The following is a 23,197-nucleotide window of genomic DNA, read 5'->3' on the forward strand; positions in this document are numbered from 1 at the left end:
GGTCATCATCATCATTAATTTAAGAGCCTTGTCGGTGGAGCAATTTCCATGTATCTCTTTCCTGAGCCTTTCGTTTGACCGCCTGATACGTCACGACGTTTATCTTTTCCTTTAGTTGGTCCATGTATGTTCTTCTTGGTCTCCCTCTCTTCCGCCTTCCTTCTACTTTCCCTTCCACAATATTTTTTATGAATTCCCCCCCCTACGGGTACGGAACCGTAATAATAGGGTCCTGTTTTTACTCTAAAAATAGATGTCTAATTATATTTGCGAACAGCCATATAAATCAAAAGGTATTTCACAATAAGCATTAAACACATCACTTCAACAATACCTAATTAATATCGTCCCTGTCCCTATAAACAACCTACCGCTCACACCTGCCAGCATTCGCCCGCAGGCCGCCTTGCGGTGTGGACGCGTCGCAGCGCGCGCGAGTGATACGATCGTGAACGGTGTTGGTTTTATGGTGTACAAGATTTGACTTTACGCAGATGGAATACGTAATTCGTGAGTTCCCTTTGCCTTTAATGTTGTTTTTTGATTAAGGTGATGATTGGAAGGAATACAAATGTGGTTGCGCGAAGTGGATTCTGTTTGAGGTTTTGATGTTTTAATAGGGTTTTGTATAAACCCATTAAATTCGTATGAAAAAGGTCTAAGGTAGTAAATTATCACATGCTTTGAAATGTAATAAAAATGTTGTTTATGCGGCAACCCTAATAATTTATCCTTAGCAATAAAGAATTATTATTTTCGCTGTGAATGTATTTCAAATAAAGCACATTATAAAGACAAAAAATACATATTGATAAGTAAATTAAATTGGTTTTATCAAAATTATCTTAATCCACGTCTTCAAACCTCTTGAAAAGTAAATTACTTAATTAATGAAATAGTCAAATCAATTCTTTTGTTAGAAGCTTTCATAAATTGAAGATTTTTCTCAGAAAGTGGTTCTAAATTGAACAATACTCTGAATAGAAGTGAAGCCTATTGAATGATAAAATTCATCTAAACGCTCAGGCAACAATACTCCTGAAATCTTTTACAAAATCCTAGATGCCTTTTAGCAAAATACACCTAGCTACCCACTTCATGTGCTGATTATGTATTTTAAGATATGTATATACTTCGCATAATATTTACTTACTGATTCTTTATTTTTATGAAAATGGAGTTTATAGTTATAGTGTTGTTAGGTGGGCTGGTAAGGACCAGCCCCAGAAATTGAAGCGTACCTTAATGGAATAATTATTGTTTACCTTTGTCATTTCGTTGACATTAGTTATCGGCGTTAGACAGAACTTTAAGCTTATGTTACCTTCACACATGAATGAAACGCCCACACTACAACCTACTAGTTTTCATGATTGTTAGTTAAAAACACTTATCCCGAAACAATTTTCCGCAAAATGATTTCAACAACAAAATACACCTAATATTAACCTAAATTCAAATTCTTCAAAAGCTCAAGCATTGTTGAGGTTTGTAACTTCAAAGAGGTAACCTCTATCCCTCGTAAGCGGGCGGAAAGTTCTTTTTGTTGCCAAGTGAAAAGTAAAGTGGACGTAACTTTGTCAGTTTGAAGGTTGGCCACTGAACTAATGGTGCGCGTCGTCCTTTATTGCGTTTTTCTCACGGGATTTTGAAATGTTTTATCAGGCGAATTGAAATGGGAAAAGTTCTGTTTTGCGGCTTATTTTTGTTTCATGTGTTTTAGTTACATAATATATCCTTTTTAAATCCCAAATACATGACAAAGTTATTTAGCAAAGTATAAATAGCACTGAAAATCGCTATGAACTATCACATATTAGAGTTTTGAAAGATTCACGGTTAGTTTCACTAGACTTATATTGACCGGGATATAGACCGTGATTACCTTTTGTATTATTTGTGAGCTTCCGATATTTCGACGCAGTTACATGCATCATGTTCACGGGTGTATCGGGAGCTCACAAATAATACAAAAGGTAATAATAGGTAGGTAGGTAGGTCTATATCCCAGTCAATATAAGTCTAGTATCACATATGAATTGATAAATCGACACAGTATTTTGCGTTCTGAAACTGTATCAAAATAACTTACCAAGTAGTATAGTTAGTACTACATACAACAAATTCTTAGAAAGAAAAAATGTTTTCCCATTATTCTGTCGAGGTCGAGTACAAATAAAACATGTATAACAATCTTATACATCAATTATTTCTACAGTTCGTGTTCAAGAGTATCTTTCAGACAATTCAGACTAATTGTTCTACATAGAGTGGCATATCTCTTTTTGTTAACTTATTAGATAATGGTAGGTACTTTTGACATTTATCCGTTACTTTTGATGCCGAATCATGATTACGACTTACGACTTGCTAATTTAAAGCTCGAAAATCATTTATTGGACGAGAAGTACATTTCTACAACAAAATTCCTATCGTATAATAAATTGGCCAGATTATAAATTTAAGAAAATTATCAAACGTAAATTAATAGATAAATCGTACTATAGTAAATAAATAAATAAATAAATAATAATAAATAAATATTATAGGACATTCTTACACAGATTGACTAAGTCCCAACGGCAAGCCCAAGGAGGCTTGAGTTATAGGTACTCAGACAACGATATATATAATATATAAATACTTAAATAGATATAAAACACCCATGACTCAGGAACAAATATCTGTGCTCATCACACAAATAAATGCGATGGATTCCAACCCTGGACCATCGGCTTTACAAGCTGGGTCACTACCCACTAGGCCAGACCGGTCGTCATAGTGTCAGATAGTGTCAGATTATTTGGAAGAAAAAGATGTATGGGATAATTGTATCATCATCATCATCCTGCCCTTTTCCCAACTTCATTTGAGGTCCGGCCTTCTTGTGCATCTGCGCCAGGACAATCTGTCCCGTGTTGTCAGTGGTGGGATGTTTTGCGTCTTCAGGTCTCTTTTGACAGTGGACCACCAGGAAGCCGGAGGTCTACCCGATGCTCTTAAAATAATAATTGGATAATTGTATTTTTATATATTTTATATTTATATTTTTTATTCATTAAATATATACAACAAACTTTTCACTATTTCTAATTATACATTTTAATTTAAGCCAGCATTTAAAGACATATTAGTGTGCAGTAACAGCCCAAAAAGACCGGGGCCTGTGCTAGGGCTAGTTACAATATATGTGACACAATTTTTAGAGAGCGATCGGATTTTGGATAAACAATTTTCTTATAATATAAAGTTTACTTAATTCAATTAAAAAAGCTTAATTAAATAAACATGCATTACTGGTATTTTTTATTTTGATGTACGTATTTAATATACGTATATTGGGTTTTTATAATTAAGGTTTTTATAATTAATTATCCGTCAAGTATTTAAAAATGTACGGACATAAGGGTATCTTTGTATACCTACATGGTGAAATAAAATTGAAATGTTCTGTAAAAAAACCTCCACCTCTGAACACTATTTTGCAACTATGCCAAAATATCAGGAACTCGCTAAAACAAATTGATGTGGTAAATGCTCCGCCTTCATAAGTATTTATAACGCAAACCAACCTATCTTAAAATCATATAGGTACTTAAATATCGTGCCCTTTATAAAGGCAATTTCCAAGGCACTTAGTACACAATATATGTTTATTTTCACTCACATTTCCCTCCAATTCTTCGTTAGGAGTGATTTTTCGCTAGACAACGAGCAAATAAGTATGTGTAAAATATGTCACGGGGCTTAGGCGGCACCTCTGGAAATGCGAGTGTTATTCCCATGGCTTACTAAGCACAAGGAATCTAAAAATCAGCGAGTGGAATAAATGAAACATTGAAAGTCGGAAGCCTCCGTCCGGTCCCGGACCGTTCTAGCGTTCGATCATCCTTTAGGATCTTCTTCTTCAGGTGCCTCTCCAACTCATCATCATCATAACTTTATTCATAACAATATTACATTGTGTTTGAAATCTTAAAACTAACATGCACACAAAAAATATTACAAAACACAGCCACCATAGCCACCAATTAAAAAATAATTAATAATACTTAATCAAATAAAAATAAAAAGTAGAAGTTTCCAAAATTATATAATCAATTGAAAATAATAAAGAAAAATGTCAACAAGTAAAAAGTAAAAAAATATATAAAATAATATCATTAAAAATGTCAGTATAAGACAAATTAATTAAGAAAATAATGTCAACGTGAAAAGTACCTAAATTAAAAATAACAGTAGTTTCGAAAGTTATTATTTAAAAAAACTAGTTAAATTTAGCAGTCAGCTCCGCATATTTTTGTTTGTCCTTGGCGAGGCGAGAGAGTTCAGCCATCCTTTTAATCCCGGTCCATTCTCGGATGTTACGCTCGGATCCTTTAGGATGAACAGACATATGTGACGTTTTCAATCAAAAGGTACCACATTGTCACTTACAATAAAGACCAAAATTGCTTTTATCTTTATACGAAAAGCCCGTCAGAGCCTCCTTATGGCAAGCGACAATGTGGTACCTTTTGCTTGAAAACGACACATATTAAATATATTAATAACGGGTCACTCACGTATCATCACTCACTCGTGTCGAGCATTTTTCGACTTAAAATACGCGAGTGACCCGTTATTAATATATTTAACTAGCTTTTGCCCGCGACTTCGTCTGCTTGGACTTAGTAACCGCAGCTAGAGTAAGAATAGCGCCTGGAAAAATTCTCATAGCAATCTAAATTTGTGCATATTATGCACACAAATTAGCAGGCACTTCGTTAATTATCTCAATTCTACCCCGCTTTTTACTTTCTTAAGGGATGATTTTCGGGATAAAAACTATTCTATGTCAACCTATCTCTATGCCAAATTTCATCTAAATCGGTTCAGCGGTTTAAGCGTGAAGAGGAAACACACAGACAGAAAGACAGACAGACAGACAGACTTTCGCATTTATAATATTAGTATGGATTAGTATGGATTAGTATGGATAGTATGGATATGAATTTCACTGGTTTGGTTGTTAGGTGTCTGGCTTACCTAAGCTACGTAAGTCATGGGAATAGGTACGCGGCATAGAATATGTCACACGCACCCGGGATTTTATACCTTCAGGAGTGTTGAGTGTCAACCTGGAAGATATTTTGTAAATAAGGCTGCAGAATAAATAATTGGGTTTGTTGAGCGACTTCAAATGTGAGAGAGAGAGTACATATCATCACTTCAACTTTACCAGCAAATATCCCAATGCTGGGCACAAGCTTTACCTCTTTACAATATGACCTCGGTCTCTTTAAAACAAGAGTGAATAGGCTGTTACTGAATCGGTGAGCTCCATCTTAGGCCCTGTCTTCACTTTCCATCAGGTGTGACTAGGGCCAATCGCTGATCAGTTTATATAAAAAAGTGACGATTTTTATTTTGGTGACGATTTTTTTTTTCGTCAGATATTGACAAAATTTAGTGGATAAAGTTCACCATTTTATACAATATAATGGCAATTTCACTATAATTAGGTACTAAGAAGTCTTCATCTGAGTTACGAACGAAAACGAATGGTAAAAACCAACGGTTTTTTTTATGTGTTTTGTGTTTGTAATTATTGCGCTCAGAATAAAAAGCTCTTTGAAACAGCTCAATTTTAACAAAAAAAAATAGCCGACAAAATTAAAATCAATCCATAAGGTTTTTAATTGGGATTGGGAATATTAAAATCACTAAAATTCGTTTACAAATGTTTTCTTTCACTGAAGTACAACTGATACACGAAACAAATCTTGTAAAGAAGGCTATTTTGTATGTATAACTAGTCTTAAAATGTGTATTTTTTGTTAAATATCTCTGTATGTAGGTAGTTTTGCACATTGTAATTTTTACAGAGGTGAATATATTTTTTTCAGTTACCCGTTGACCACACACAAAACGTCGGGATTTATTCTAAATTCATTATATGCGATAAAATTCGTTTACATAGTTTTATTTTCACGAACTAGTAGTCAAGGCCATTGCATTTAATTTATTTTTGAGCCCCTTTTACTTATTTTAAATTAGATAAAGACAATACTCTGAAGCAGAATATGTTCTTTCTAGGACGAACTTAGTTATTAAACTATGGCGTTATTCATAAACGCGTTACTGACCTGAATTAGCTATGAATCGTTTGTCTTTATCTGTCAGTTACTGACCTAAATTAGCTATGAATCGTTTGTCTTTATCTGTCATTTTAACTTATGTATTTGTAAGAAAGGGATAAAACATAATTTCACGAACTAGTAGTCAAGGTAATCCATTGCATTTAATTTACTTTTGAGCCCCTTTTAATTATTTTAAATTAGATAAAGACAATACTCTGAAGCAGAATATGTTCTTTCGAGGACGAACTTAGTTATTAAATTATGGCGTTATTCATAAACGCGTTACTGACCTGAATTAGCTATGAATCGTTTGTCTTTATCTGTCATTTTGACTTATGTATTTGTAAGAAAGGGATAAAACATAATTTCACGAACTAGTAGTCAAGGTAATCCATTGCATTTAATTTACTTTTGAGCCCCTTTTAATTATTTTAAATTAGATAAAGACAATACTCTGAAGCAGAATATGTTCTTTCGAGGACGAACTTAGTTATCAACTTATGGCGTTATTCATAAACGCGTTACTGACCTGAATTAGCTATGAATCGTTTGTCTTTATCTGTCATTTTAACTTATGTATTTGTAAGAAAGGGATAAAACATAATTTTACTAAATCAGGCCCGTAAAGTTTTATGAATAAAGGAGTTATTAGCTACATCATCTTAACTAAAATTTCACTTAGTTACAAACTTGAAATGATCTAACAGTACCTTAAACTTCACAATAATCTTAAGTGTTTTGGAAAGGGTTGTTTAATACCTACTAAATTACTTTTTGAGGAAATTGCTTGTCCCAAGTAGTCATTTGTTTAATTAAAATCAGCTCTGATAATTTGTAAGTTGGGAGAAAATGTTCTATCAAGCCTTTTTTAAAGGTGTTATTTTTATCGTATGACTTTATAGAAAAAAAAAACAATAAAAACCACAATATACACATAAGTAAGCACATTTAATAAACTTAAACTTAAGTGTTATTGCGATTTTTTCTTAAGACTAACTTTGACTTATGACTAAATTGTTATTAAAAGTAGTCTTTCCATTTTTAATGTCGCCTAGTTAAGCACACAACAACAACAACACAACACAACAACACACAACAACATTTTAACAACATTTTTATGGGCCCCAGGCCTGAAATAAACGAATATTTAATTTAATTTTAATTTAAGCATCCGTCTAAGTAAATACAGTTTTAACATTACAAATAAGAACATGAAGGCCGGTAAAAAAATCTGCTTACTTAATCCGTGAAGTTGGTTCAAGCGCTTTTGAAAAGTGCTTGGACCAACTTGCAAGTGAAAAGTAAGCTATTAACTATTAAGTAGTGAGGGCTAGCTAGACTTGCCTCGTCTATATTCTACAACTTTTTTCAAAACCTCTTTGGTACCTTCGGATTGGGTAAGTTATTTTCATATTTTTTTTCTACTAAAAAATATTATTAGCTTTACGGGAGATATCTGAAAACTTTGTTGTTGAGGTAGATTCAGAGCTGTTAAAAAACTTTTCTGGGTTGTAAGGAAAAAATACAATCTTTTAGCACTACAAATATACATATACGAATGGGCATATATTATATGCCCATTTGTAAAACATAAGTATTGTGAACCTTTTAATTATAATGTTTCTTTGTTAGGCCAGTATTTTAGCTTTAAGAATAAAGGGTTCTATAATAATGCACAGTTCACGAGTCTGTTGGCTCAACATCTTCCTTGAGACTTTATGAAGACGAACCAAGAATATTTACTATAATGTTTACGCTTATTAACATTCATAAACAATGTTTATGCAAGGGATTCTGTTTACGCGTATTTAAGCTGCTAGAGGGTAAATATAGCCAGGTGCGGTAGGTATGAAGTTTTCGAATTAAATTTTCGTCTTTATTGGTGTAAGGTATTTATGTGCACAGAAATGTAACTAAACTATAATTATGTAGCCTAAGGTGAGGTGAGCCACGGCCAATAACTCAAATTTTAGATTAAATCTTCTTATAAATAATCGATTTCTTGATCGTAAGCTAGTTACTGTCCAAAAATATTATTTTGATACCCGCTTTTGTAGGTAGGTACTGATGTAGTGCATAATCATTTTCCATCGTGTTTTCACAGAAACGTACCTACGTGTCTTGCTATTTCAGTCAGTCTCGGTACAATAAGTACTGAGATTGACTGAAGTAGCATGACAATTACGAACGTTTTCGATAAAATACGATGGAAAACAATTATACAGTACATATGGTGCTACTTTCTCGCACTAGTGCGTAAAGAGCACTTCGTGCATATGTTGAAAGTTTAAAGGACTATATGTACTGTAAAACGTTGTACGATACACGTGCGAATAGGTAATTCGCAACTCGTGTCGATTTAAAACACTCCCTGCGGTCGTGTTTTAATTTATCGCCACTCGTTTCGAATTTCCTCTTTTCCGCACTTGTATCGTAAATAACTAATGCTCTACATCTGTAAGTACTGTACCTACTTCCTATGCGGGACAAATGTCTATCAAGTTATTATTGAGGCTTTTCCAATTAGTCAAAATTCAATATGGTTAATATAGCTAAGTGTGGCTGTATTGATAAGTGCTTATTGTGAGTTTATATATTTGTCACTAAACGCAAGCAGCAAGTCGCAAATGTCTAAACTTGCAATAAACACTAAACAATGTGTTAGGCCCCAACGTGAAGGCCAGCCACACGTCATCCACAACCACGCTTCATAGTCCGACAAGAAATTGTAGAAAATTATTGAGAGCGCCACTTCCTACGTAACTGTCACATTTTTGACGTAAAATCCTTAAACATGGCAACAATTTAATATGGACTTATACTGACCGGAATATGGACCGTGATTACCTTTTGTATTGTTTTCTAGTGTGAATACGACCGGTGGTAACGTTGGAAGCGAACCCGACGCGCACTAATGAGGGTAGACTGAGCGCGGTCTACACAACTTTGACACCCGCTATCTTCAGTTACCCGTGAACAAGGTGCATGTAACTGTGTCGAAATATCGGGAGCTTGAATCGTTCAAAACTGTTAATTAATATGGTTTTGTTTTAGTTCCATTTTATTTAATTTTTACTATCTTATGTCGCTCTATATATAGAATAGAATAGAATATAATAGAAATAATTTATTCGTTAGCACACACAAATAGAAAGTTATACAGAACAGAGAAACATAAAGAAAAAGTGCCACGAAATGGTCTCACCTCAGCATGTTGCTGGCGACTTCCAGCGCTGACCTTCCGGTGAGACCATCCGGTGAAACAATCACGACAAGTAACAAGAAAAACAACAAATATTGATCTTATGTTTGTGTTTTCCCATTGAGGCTGGATTAATAATATAGTTGGATTACTTTCCGATTATCAATCCAGCTCTATGATGGCATTATTGTAGTCTTAGCCAAATTACGCAAGTAGGTAGGGGGATGTCCCGTAACCACGGACGGCATATAGTACCGGTCACACGTCCGGCAACTAACAACACCAGCAGCAATTCATGGATAAGTAAAAGTGGCGCGCGGGGACGTGCCAATGCCGAGAAACGGGATGCACATTGCTTATGACGCGCGCAACCGACTGTGGGGGCGTTTTTAGCATTTTTGTAGGGAAGGCGCTGCGAAGTTTCGGGTGAGTGATTCAGCCTAGTGTTTATTTTTAATTAACACTAATCACTCAAATTTTGTAGTCTATAAAAGTTTTTTTAGGTGATTGAAATATATAGTTGAGGTACACAATAAATAATTGTAATGATTTCCTATCCCTTAGTACCGGACACACTAGTAGTCCCGTAACGCCGGACAGTGAGTATGTTTTTTTCGGTTGTATTTTGTACCTACGATGTTCCAGATAGAAGAATGGGCAAGGAAATATAAAAGAGAAGAAAAAAATCTGAAAAGACGGTGTGAAAGAAGTGAATTTTGGATATATAAAAGAAAAGCAAGCTAACAAATAAAGAAAAAAACCGGACAAGAGCGAGTCGGACTCACCCACCGAGGGTTCCGTACTTTTTAGTATTTGTTGTTATAGCGGCAACAGAAATACATCATCTGTAAAAATTTCAACTGTCTAGCTATCACGGTTCGTGAGATACAGCCTGGTGACAGACAGACGGACAGACGGACAGCGGAGTCTTAGTAATAGGATCCCGTTTTTACCCTTTGGGTGCCGAACCCTAAAAAGGTAAAGCTGAGGGAAACCAAATAAACAAGTGAAGAGCGAAGTTAAAGAGGAGGAAAAACAGCAGCCATTGGTTGAAAAAACCCGTGGTATGTTTAGACTATGACCAACACTGGATACAGTCTCCAGGTGCAGGACTACTGGACATTCCAAAATGTTCAGAAGATTATTTTGTACGAAATGTAGTCCGTCCGGTACTAGGTGCCTTTTGCAAAGAATGAGTTTTTTTTTTACTAAAGTTTACTTTTCGTGTTTGAATTAGTTTATGTAGAAGTTGCATTTGTGTTATTTTATTTTGATTCGAAAATTTGTTGACTAAAGTAATTCTTAAATAAAGATATATTTTTTCAACTACGCAAAATCAGACACAGGATGTAACAAAAGCGTGTAAATATATTAAAATATACCACAAAGACTTAAGCCGCTAATTTATAAAAGTTCAAAAGCAACGGAATTTTCGCTAACTGCAATCAATTTAATATCAACAATCCACAACAGTTTAACCCACAATCTAGTAAAACAAATACCATTTCGCGTTCTATTTATGTTTGAGCTTCAATAAAAATCCTATCACAGTGGACAATTGCAAATAGTGGTGACCAAACCTAGTTAGCGTCCAATGAAGTACATACCAGCCCGGGAAATTTAATACTGCCCCGGGCATTGGACAAATTAAATCACGGGGACATGAGAAATGTACGAAATAAAATAAAAATGTGGGAAATATTATTTACGCGAGTTGTACAATCGCTGGCAAATATAAAGGACAAATAGACGTTATTACTAGATATTTTTTATGCTGGAATTTGTCTATATATAAGTAAACATTTTTTAGGGTTCCGTAACTCAAAAGGAAAAAAAAGGAACTTATAGGTTCACTCGTGCGTCTATAATATATTAATAACGGGTCACTCACGTATTTTAAGTCGAAAAACGCTCGACATGTTTCATTCCGTACCGAGGAGTGTCATCAGGAGCTAGCGTTGACGGTGACGGACCGGCGCAGACTGCGGGCCGCAGCCCTCCGCGCCCTGTGACGGCGCGGGCGCCGGTGGCGGCAGGGGGGGCGAGAAACTACCCTCGTTTACGGCATTATTGTCAAATGATGGGTTGCACACAACACTGACTACGTAATTCGCGGATGTATGGATGTCTGAGACTACATACTTTTATGATGTTGTGTTCTGCCGAAACCAAATTTATGCTACGAGGAATGATTGTTTCTACCGAAACTGAACCTTTGGTCGTGTGTAGTTTAATTACTAACGAAAATACAGTTTCGGTGCAAAAAAAACACCGGGTTTTGACCGACACCGAACCTTCGGCGGAATATGATTTTTATGCCATAACCTGCCAAATCCGAAACTGAAAGTAGGGCATTAATGATTACCTAGCGCGTGAATCTATCAATGATATATTGATATGTTATTTCTTTTAGCGCGTTTTGTTTACATCAATATAATTACGACCAGGATGCATGGGCAAGTGATTTTAAAATGAGATCAAATATAAGTAAATTTATTTAGAATTGACCTCCAAAAATAATTTTAGAATTAATTAGACAAATTAGATCGGCTGAAATTACCATATAATTAATTTGAGCAAACTCATAACGAGGGCGTATTTGAACAGTTAAGGTGAGAGTCATTGACCTTTCACAAACGGAATTATCTGCCATTTTCCTTCCTCAAGAGAAAAATAAAAACGGCCTACACACGACATGGCTAACTACATAAAATATTTTAGGGCTTCGTTCCTTAAGATAAACCAAAACCTTAAATAGGAACTTTTTGAGTATATTTTACTTCTACTGCCTAGCATATTGACAATTGCAAATCTTATTATTTATTTATTAAGGAGGTAAAACAGAAACAGTCACAGAAATACAGCGTATTGGTATGTTGGTAATATTACTTAGGTACTCCGTATTAGATAGATACAGCTTAAGGAAAAAACGTGCCTCGGAAATCAATTTTGATTCTCGAACCGATGGCGCCACCACTTTTTACCACTTTTGGCCTATTCTCGAATAGATGGCGTTGACGGCTTCGTTTGTTATTTAACAATTTTAACGCATATCAGTCAAAAAAAATAAAAAAAATGGGTCAAAGTCATATAAAAATAATAAATGGAAATAATTATCCATATGTAAATGCATTTTATGGATTTTTATACATCTTCATTTTTAGTTTAAATCGTGTGCCGATAGATGGCAGTGAATTTACTGTGGCTACAAAATTAACTATGACAGTTCCTCTGTCCTATATAATATATCCTCTTTGCTTAGGTATAGACGTTTCCTTAAGCATATCTCACTATGAACACAAAAAGTTAAACACGACTACTCTACTACCTGTATGAAGATGCATAGCTTTGATGCAAGAAACTTTGCGAAAACTCGTTTCGACTGAAAAATCACAGTTATTCACCCTATTCACTGTATTCATCCGCCTTACGGAAAACCTCCAAAGCCACATTCGGTCGCGAGATGCGCGAAATATTATTCAGCTGTCGTGTATTTCGTTCGTACTTGTCCTACCTCTCTCGTTGTCGTCGTCGTTGTCGTTGTGTTGTTGTTTGTGTGTCGTGTGTTGTGTTTGTTGTTTAGTTGTCAAAGCGGACCCCAGGCTCCCATGAGCCGTGGCAATAATGCCGGGATAACGCGAGGAAGAAGACTTGTCCTACGTATATTTGCGCGAGCGATAAGCATGCTATAGTATGCGGTCTATCTACTGAGCTCGTTCACTTACCTGTACTGACAATGGCATTCTGTTAAACAAAAGCCATTATTTATTTTGTGCCTGAGCGCGTGGCCTTTGTGCATGATCGCGTGGCTATTGTGTGGGAGCCTCAGGCACAAAGGCCACGCGCTCAGGCACAAAAGACATAACATTTTGTTTAACATAATGCCATTGTTAGTACGTAAGTGAACGAGCTCAGTAGAGATAGCGTTAACTATACCTAAATGACATCATTCACACATCATTCTGATGTCAGTGTACGTTCGAACTGGCCTCGGTTTGCTATCCCCTGCGCTAGTAGTTTCAGTAACCAAAATAAAGCAATAAATTACTTATTTCCTACTTAAAGCAAAGCTCGATCAGTATCGATGCATTAAGATACGATGTTTAAAAGAGTAATAATAGTTCTACTAATGCGTTTTAGCTGTCAGCTTACAATTTCGACCTTCGTAAAACATTATGATGATCACTTTTGTATCGATCGCCTCGATTTACAGGCCAATTCGAACGTACACTGATATCAGAATGACATCTAAAGGACGTCATTCAGATATTGTGCATTACACTCGTACTTGTATATTTATTGGCCCAAGCGAGACGCACGATAACTAAATGACATCGTTGAGCATCATTTTGATGGCAGTGTACAGTTCGAATTGGCCTGTTATATTTAAGGTGTGCCTTAAATATAGGACTTAGAGTAACTGAGGCCCAAATTTTCACATCATAAATAAATTTATGATGTGAAAATTTGTTTAACCCTCGTTCCTTGAAACGCTCGCAACGCTCAAGATTCCATTTTTCGAGCCATTCGCTACGCTCGTGGTTCAATTTTGGAATCTTTCGCTTGCTCGGGTATCAATATTAGCACGAGAGGTTAAACAACAACAACAGATAACTATTGTGAATAATTTAAGTTGGAACATTAGTGATTTAGTCATTACCTTAACAAAACAGATCTCAGTCGTTCCCAATACTTTTTTGTGCCGTTTCGATCGTGCTTTTACGATATTGGTAGCAGGAAAACCGGCGAAATCTTATATCAACATATTGCTACGCAGATTCCAAAACAACCCTCCCTTCGTTTTAATTAACTTTCATGCAACAACAAATAACAATCAATGATTTGTATTGTATTGTATGCTACAAATTACTAAATAAGCTCTTACGGACAAGATATTGCATCCTGCACCAAACTAACTGTCTGTTAGGCCCAATGGTTGACTGGTAGAGAATGCCTCAAGGCGTTAAGTGCGCCATTTGTACTCTTTTTGTGTAAATTTGTCCAATAAAGTTTAAATAAATAAATAAATAAATATTGGCAAAAAAATCTGAAAAAAGTTTCGCACCAAGGATTTTTTCCCAGTCCCTGTCACAAAGATAAAAAGCAAACTTATTTCAATGACTTCCTTAAGGATTCTATAAATGGTCAGTACACACGCTGATTGGTGTCTGTTTAATCGGATAATTTGGCAAAGTTAATAAAGGTATTTAGCCTGGCTCGGTAGGAGGCCGTGGGAAATGAGAGAAGAAGTTATATTGGGTCGTTCCTAATTCTATCTTTGTGATGTCGGTCTTTGTGATGAACTTTGTGGATAATAATTAATATATCTGGAGGTTTTCAAAAAAAAATGGTACCTTATTTTTGGGTTATTTAGACTCAGAATAACGAGTACTATTGAACGAGACAAAGAAAAAAATATCCCCAAATATATAATATATTCATACAGTTTTTGCGTGTCAGTTTTGAAACGGTCCATACAAGATGTATGTGAAAATGCGTTATAAAACTGTCATTTTTTGGGGATATATTTTTCGGTAGCAGCAATGCTGCGCTACTGCAGCAGTAACGCTGGCGCTGTCTCGATCCGAATGTTACCATTAACAATTCATTTTACCGTTTACTTATGACGACGTAATTTACAAAAGAGATACCTTTATTAATAGAAATTTCTTACAAGATTAAATTAGAACTTATAAAGCCGTATAATGAAGGTAGAAACCGGAGCAGCCCTCACAGCAGGTGGGTAAAGGCAATAAGTGTAATGAGCCGATTTATGTATGAAGGGGGGAGGGCAAATAATACAGCCTTTTAACATGTACCACCCCTTCGAAGACGGCATTAGACAGCTAATACAAAAAGTGGAAATTGAGGGGAAACTCGAATTTAATAATGTAATATCTCTGGTGTTACATGCGTCCATAGGCTATGGTGACTGCTTATATTAGGCGGGCCGTATGCTTGTTTTTACCACCGACGTGATAGATAAATACATTTGCGCAAAGCTGGGTAAAGTATGAGCGGACATGATAAAAAAGCAGCATGTTCCTAGGTGGCACACCTTTCTATTTTATGACCGTAGTTACTGCTATAATAAAACTTTTAAATGCCTGCCGCAGTAAGTAGAGATTTTTCAATTAGTGGAAAAACATTTGTATGGCATAGCACTGACGGAACCTTTTGCTGTAAAACTCAAACACGCTTTTAAATACGGTATACGAACAGGGAGGAATTTTGGGAACCACAATGCCATTTTTTGATAAAATTTTCTAAAAATAATTATGAAGTAAATAATAATAACCATTGACATATGTACGTTATAAACATCCAATGATAACTTATTGGATCAAAAATAATGTGTGTGTGAGTGTGTGTCTTGTTCTGTTATAATCTAACCAGCAACTATTTATTCTCGTGAATATTCTCTTCTTATTCTTTCAATTTCATAACAAATATGTATAGTGATTATGGTAACAAAATAATTTAGAAAAATAGACCAAACAACATAATTTTCAACACACAACAAACATACCTTATGTTATATGGGGTTTTTGGTGCATCAAATTGCTTCGCCACTCTCGTGGATAAAGACGAAGAAGGTCTTATGAGCTTGTGTGGTGTAAATAAAATTGTATTATAGTGTGTATAAAATTCACAGAGAGGTCGTTATTCATTAGGAATAATATGATGTTTTTCTAACCTACCTGACGTGAATATGATGTTTTCCTGACTTAACCTATCTGTTTATCTCTACTCAAATAATTCCCGCACCGAAAACCCCGATGTATGCTTATATGGTACCTATTGTTACTCAACTGTGATGTTAAAATGGTAATAACTTTTACGGAGGAAAAATATTTTCACTCGCCATTTCAGTATAACCCTGTAGTATGTTGTATATATAGTCCAAGAGCGCTGTAGCAAATTAACTTATAATTTCTCAACTTTTCCGCTCAAACGCCAAGTGATTTATTTACATCACAGAACATACAAATTTTATGTAAACATAACGCAATAAAAAACTTCTGACGAACCGACTTCTCCTTTATTGTGCACAGTAATTTGATTTGTGTAAAGAAACAAACTTGAATATTGAATTTGCGAGGAAACTTGGTACCTACAAGTTTTGTTGATACAAATGATATGTTACATGGCCTGATTACAGAGTGTTGAGACATCTAAGCATACAGGGTAATTTTGTTTTGTCTGTCCATTTTTTATAATCATACACCATGTAAAATAGTGATAAATTGATTGATTGAGTGATATTTTTAGTGATAAATGTAGGTCAAACTGAACAACTTTTACGTTAATTGTACGAAAACGGGACTTAATTGTGTATATAATTACGTTTTAAAATGATATCCGACGTTCCGTGGATGGCATGTCCCCGTAGTCTTGAAATAAGACTGGCTAAATCAACAATTGTAACTTTACTGTGCGAGCTTTTTTAACTACCCACACTTGGTATTGTTTTCCAAAGCCACGGGAGGAAATTCACCGAAAGTAGCACATGATATTTTGGCTACATTTCTCGGAAAATATAGCTTTGTACCAATAAAATATATTGCCGACGTATCGATTAAATTACCTATGTATTCAAGCGACTGTAGTCGTGAAGGAAACAATCAGAAGCTTATAAAGTACAACTTAATGAGCCCCGTCATAAAGACGCGATAATTAGTATAATTCCAATTAATGAGCATATGCAACTCGCATTCACGGCAATTGCCCTACTTACGAACATGCAATCACTCGTAATACCTCAAAGCGAGAAATAACTTGTCAAAGCGTCTAAGTATTTCACCTATAAATCCCCTTTTATATTCAACCTTATATACTTGAGAATAGAGTCAAGTTTGGCGTTAAAGGGTTCCTAAACGGGCCATATTTTCACTGCAATATGTGGCCGGCAACTATTGGTATCCCTCTCTTACTCACATGTTAGAGAAATACACCAATAATTGACGGCCACATATTGCAGTAAAAATAGGGACCGTCTACAGGCTTCTTGAGAACCGTAATTGAAATAAGTCCTATTTAATGGACTACTTACGTGTCACGACCTATGTCGGTAAGACTATATATACGCCACATTTGTAAGCATATTGCCATTGCATTTGATATAGTAAATTACGACGATGAGGAAAATTTTTTTTTCGCGATTTCGTGGTTGGTCCCATAATAAAAGTTGCTCAGTATAATCCCAAAACCTCCCTGTCAACGGGAATGCACTTATTTTTTAGCCACCCTGTATACTTGCAAATGCATTGGAAGCATTTTTGGTGGATGCACATCATTTCAAGCAGATTGAGCTAGCCAAAGCCACAGATAGTGGCACTCCTCAACTGTGCCTTTTCGATTTCAAATTATTTATTTAGCTAATATACACAGATACAATATTGGTAATGTCAGTTGGTGTGGTACAAATTCATGAGTGCATAGTACGCCACAATACGCATGCAAAATATTAATCTTACACTAAAATTATAAGTAGTCTTTCTCCAGAAACTTCCTGTCTCGCTAGCTAAACTGTGGAATGAACTGTCTGAACTGTCTCCCGCGATATTTCCGGACCGATGCGACCTTTAAGAAAAGAACGTACCCCCATCTCAAAAGCTGGCAACGCCGCACTTGCAACGCTTCGGGCTACAGGTAAGTAAGTAAGTAAATATACTTTATTGCACCAAAAAAGAAAAGTCAATAACATATTTACAAAGAACCACAGACAACCTTACTAGGTGACATAATAAATAATGTGATCCTGAAGGTATATTTCACATTAGGTACCGTTGGGCGCGATATCTAGGATAGTAGTTTATTTTTTTAACAACGTATTACCTACTATAAATCCAGGTATTAAGTAATAATTTTCATTTACTTATATCCAAACTTACAAAGGCAAGGCACTTACAAACACATTTTTAATCTACAGCTAAATCCATAAATCAAAATTGATGAAACCTTTGCAATATAGATAAAGAAAGTAGATTTTTTTTTCAATTACGTCTAGTTTATAATATTGTCTTCGGTTACCGCGATAGTTACTCACCCGTTGACCACGAACGCTGTAAAGAGTTCGAAACGTCGGGATGTATTATAAATTCAATATACGCGATATAATCCGTTTTCATAGTTTTATTTCATACGTCTAGTTTATTTTGAGTTAAACTAATGAAGAAATAAAAAGCTTTGATGATGGGTATTTTAGTGAAGCCCAATGCTTTTTTAATCGATAATAGATTACCTATTAAGCGCACAAAAAGTATTTTTTGTTTATTTGATGAAGCGCTTTTTTTTTATTTTTTTTATTTTATTTTATTTATTTGGGGCATCAACAGCAATACAAAAAGTAATACAAATCATAGTGAACAGAAAACATAGCCAATAACAGATGTCCACAAAAGTACAATTAACATGCAATAACTAAGTGGAAACACAAAAAAAGAAGGGAGTAAAAAAGCATTTTATACAAACTAGATATGGCTTGCATAACATGTGTACTTGTGTGTTTTGAGTGATTGTGTGTGCGTGTTCGTGTGTGTGCGTGTTCGTGTGTGTGTGTATGTGACTGTGACTGAGTGTGTAATGGAAGACGGCTATAAGCACAAAAGAAGTAAAAATAGTACCTGAAGTTATTTTTAACCCTTGGAGTTAATGGAAACTAAGAATAATTTTAAATTACCTACACGATATTTTAAAAAACGTGACAGTTACAATAAATAGTTGATTTTGTACCTATTTATACGGTTAAAAAAACAGGCCAAGTGCTAATCGGACTCGCCCACCGAGGGTTCCGTACTTTTTAGTATTTGTTGTTATAGCGGCAACAGAAATACATCATCTGTGAAAATTTCAACTGTCTAGCTATCACGGTTCATGAGATACAGCCTGGTGACAGACAGACGGACAGCGGAGTCTTAGTAATAGGGTCCCGTTTTTACCCTTTGTGTACGGAACCCTAAAAAAGATTGAGTAAGCAAAACAATAGCCAAACGCCTTACCGCCTTCATTTTGAAAGCCCTAAGCCAGTTGCTTTGCTGTATTGAAAAAAAAAACCCAAGTTAAACTTTCTTACATAAATACGTGCTCAAGCCAAAGCTACAAATGAAAAACACTGTTTTTCGAACCCGCGAATAAATAAACAAACCACTCAGTTTACATAACTGCACCGAAGTCTTTGATTAAACTCCGGTTTCATTTATGAGGCACTTTTTAGTTTCGTGTTTTTATTTATAAGCCACTTTGGAGTTTCGTATTTTTACCAACACGTCCAAGTCCTCCAATGACGAAGCTCTGGATTTAATTAACACTTTCTGGGAAGTGGGTCGCCGAAACATTTTAAGGTTTTTATTTTACAATGTTTTTTTACGTGCTGTGACAAATGGGTTTTATCGGTATGGCGTTTGACTTTATAATTACATTTTTCAAAAATGTAGTTAAAAATACTTACTATAGGTAACTAATATAGCTTTTAAGTTAATGTAACTAACCATATATGGACTTATGGGTCTAATAAAGATATATTTAGTGTAAATAATTTAATTTAAGCGTGAGTAGTAAATAAAGAGTTTAAAATAATAGTAGGGATAGTGATCTTACCTGTACAATTGTACATTTCCTATGTAAACTAGTTATAGTCACAAATGTTCGCGTATATCATCCAGTACCATTAATGTTCCATGCTTCAATTGAGACCAAAACGAGTCATAGGTCGTAGGGGTACCTACACCTCTCTGAGCAGAGCCATAAAATGATGGGGCATGTGAGGCATGGAAATTGACTTTTAAAATAATGCATGAAGCTATTTTTGATTCCTTGGGGCTTTGTAAGCGTTTTATAAGTTTATGCTTATGAAGGCAACACCAACGATTCCTTCAATACTTAATAATAAAACTAAAAAAGGTAACTTAGTTTTTTCTTTAGTACTTGTCTGCGAATAGGCTTCAGAAGGTGGGTGTAGAATCAGTGTTTTTTTCTAGTTTAAAAATAGTAGCCAGATAGTGGGAGTTTGATTCCTATTTTACCAAAGGCTGAGAAAAAATAACTAAAACCGTGTAAACGACGTAAATAAACTTCAAAAGTTTATTTGTGAAAAGCTATCTAAGGTAGACAATGTTCATTATTTTCATTGCCAGTAAAAAAATCGCACGTACACTTACTAACGACCATTGCTTATCTTCAGGTTTTGAATGCGCAATACACAACCTACTTTAGATAAGAAAAATAAACGTGACACCTAAGGAACCCACAGGTCATGGTATAAACACAGTAAGACGGGTTATTTTTGTAGGTGGCACACCTTTCTATTTTATGACCGTAGTTACTGCTATAATAAAACTTTTAAATGCCTGCCGCAGTAAGTAGAGATTTTTCAATTAGTGGAAAAACATTTGTATGGCATAGCACTGACGGAACCTTTTGCTGTAAAACTCAAACACGCTTTTAAATACGGTATACGAACAGGGAGGAATTTTGGGAACCACAATGCCATTTTTTGATAAAATTTTCTAAAAATAATTATGAAGTAAATAATAATAACCATTGACATATGTACGTTATAAACATCCAATGATAACTTATTGGATCAAAAATAATGTGTGTGTGAGTGTGTGTCTTGTTCTGTTATAATCTAACCAGCAACTATTTATTCTCGTGAATATTCTCTTCTTATTCTTTCAATTTCATAACAAATATGTATAGTGATTATATTAAAAATAGACCAAACAACATAATTTTCAACACACAACAAACATACCTTATGTTATATGGGGTTTTTGGTGCATCAAATTGCTTCGCCACTCTCGTGGATAAAGACGAAGAAGGTCTTATGAGCTTGTGTGGTGTAAATAAAATTGTATTATAGTGTGTATAAAATTCACAGAGAGGTCGTTATTCATTAGGAATAATATGATGTTTTTCTAACCTACCTGACGTGAATATGATGTTTTCCTGACTTAACCTATCTGTTTATCTCTACTCAAATAATTCCCGCACCGAAAACCCCGATGTATGCTTATGTGGTACCTATTGTTACTCAACTGTGGTGTTAAAATGGTAATAACTTTTACGGAGGAAAAATATTTTCACTCGCCATTTCAGTATAACCCTGTAGTATGTTGTATATATAGTCCAAGAGCGCTGTAGCAAATTAACTTATAATTTCTCAACTTTTCCGCTCAAACGCCAAGTGATTTATTTACATCACAGAACATACAAATTTTATGTAAACATAACGCAATAAAAAACTTCTGACGAACCGACTTCTCCTTTATTGTGCACAGTAATTTGATTTGTGTAAAGAAACAAACTTGAATATTGAATTTGCGAGGAAACTTGGTACCTACAAGTTTTGTTGATACAAATGATATGTTACATGGCCTGATTACAGAGTGTTGAGACATCTAAGCATACAGGGTAATTTTGTTTTGTCTGTCCATTTTTTATAAACATACACCATGTAAAATAGTGATAAATTGATTGATTGAGTGATATTTTTAGTGATAAATGTAGGTCAAACTGAACAACTTTTACGTTAATTGTACGAAAACGGGACTTAATTGTGTATATAATTACGTTTTAAAATGATATCCGACGTTCCGTGGATGGCATGTCCCCGTAGTCTTGAAATAAGACTGGCTAAATCAACAATTGTAACTTTACTGTGCGAGCTTTTTTAACTACCCACACTTGGTATTGTTTTCCAAAGCCACGGGAGGAAATTCACCGAAAGTAGCACATGATATTTTGGCTACATTTCTCGGAAAATATAGCTTTGTACCAATAAAATATATTGCCGACGTATCGATTAAATTACCTATGTATTCAAGCGACTGTAGTCGTGAAGGAAACAATCAGAAGCTTATAAAGTACAACTTAATGAGCCCCGTCATAAAGACGCGATAATTAGTATAATTCCAATTAATGAGCATATGCAACTCGCATTCACGGCAATTGCCCTACTTACGAACATGCAATCACTCGTAATACCTCAAAGCGAGAAATAACTTGTCAAAGCGTCTAAGTATTTCACCTATAAAACCCCTTTTATATTCAACCTTATATACTTGAGAATAGAGTCAAGTTTGGCGTTAAAGGGTTCCTAAACGGGCCATATTTTCACTGCAATATGTGGCCGGCAACTATTGGTATCCCTCTCTTACTCACATGTTAGAGAAATACACCAATAATTGACGGCCACATATTGCAGTAAAAATAGGGACCGTCTACAGGCTTCTTGAGAACCGTAATTGAAATAAGTCCTGTTTAATGGACTACTTACGTGTCACGACCTATGTCGGTAAGACTATATATACGCCACATTTGTAAGCATATTGCCATTGCATTTGATATAGTAAATTACGACGATGAGGAAAATTTTTTTTTCGCGATTTCGTGGTTGGTCCCATAATAAAAGTTGCTCAGTATAATCCCAAAACCTCCCTGTCAACGGGAATGCACTTATTTTTTAGCCACCCTGTATACTTGCAAATGCATTGGAAGCATTTTTGGTGGATGCACATCATTTCAAGCAGATTGAGCTAGCCAAAGCCACAGATAGTGGCACTCCTCAACTGTGCCTTTTCGATTTCAAATTATTTATTTAGCTAATATACACAGATACAATATTGGTAATGTCAGTTGGTGTGGTACAAATTCATGAGTGCATAGTACGCCACAATACGCATGCAAAATATTAATCTTACACTAAAATTATAATTAGTTTTTCTCCAGAATCTTCCTGTCTCGCTAGCTAAACTGTGGAACGAACTGTCTGAACTGTCTCCCGCTATATTTCCGGACCGATGCGACCTTTAAGAAAAGAACGTACCCCCATCTCAAAAGCTGGCAACGCCGCACTTGCAACGCCTCGGGC

General features: G+C 35.2%; 1 protein-coding gene across 1 annotated transcript in view; it reads left to right on the forward strand.

Moving 5' to 3' along the window:
• Positions 1-392: 392 nt before the first annotated feature.
• LOC134743467 (acid sphingomyelinase-like phosphodiesterase 3a) overlaps positions 393-23,197 on the forward strand; it is an 89,251-nt gene continuing 66,446 nt past the window's right edge. The window contains exon 1 of the mRNA XM_063676910.1: positions 393-510. The gene's annotated coding sequence lies outside the window, so the exon portion shown is untranslated. The remainder of the gene's footprint in view (positions 511-23,197) is intronic.

This window comes from Cydia strobilella, chromosome 8, assembly GCF_947568885.1.
Source record: "Cydia strobilella chromosome 8, ilCydStro3.1, whole genome shotgun sequence".
In the NCBI taxonomy this organism is placed as follows: domain Eukaryota; kingdom Metazoa; phylum Arthropoda; class Insecta; order Lepidoptera; family Tortricidae; genus Cydia; species Cydia strobilella.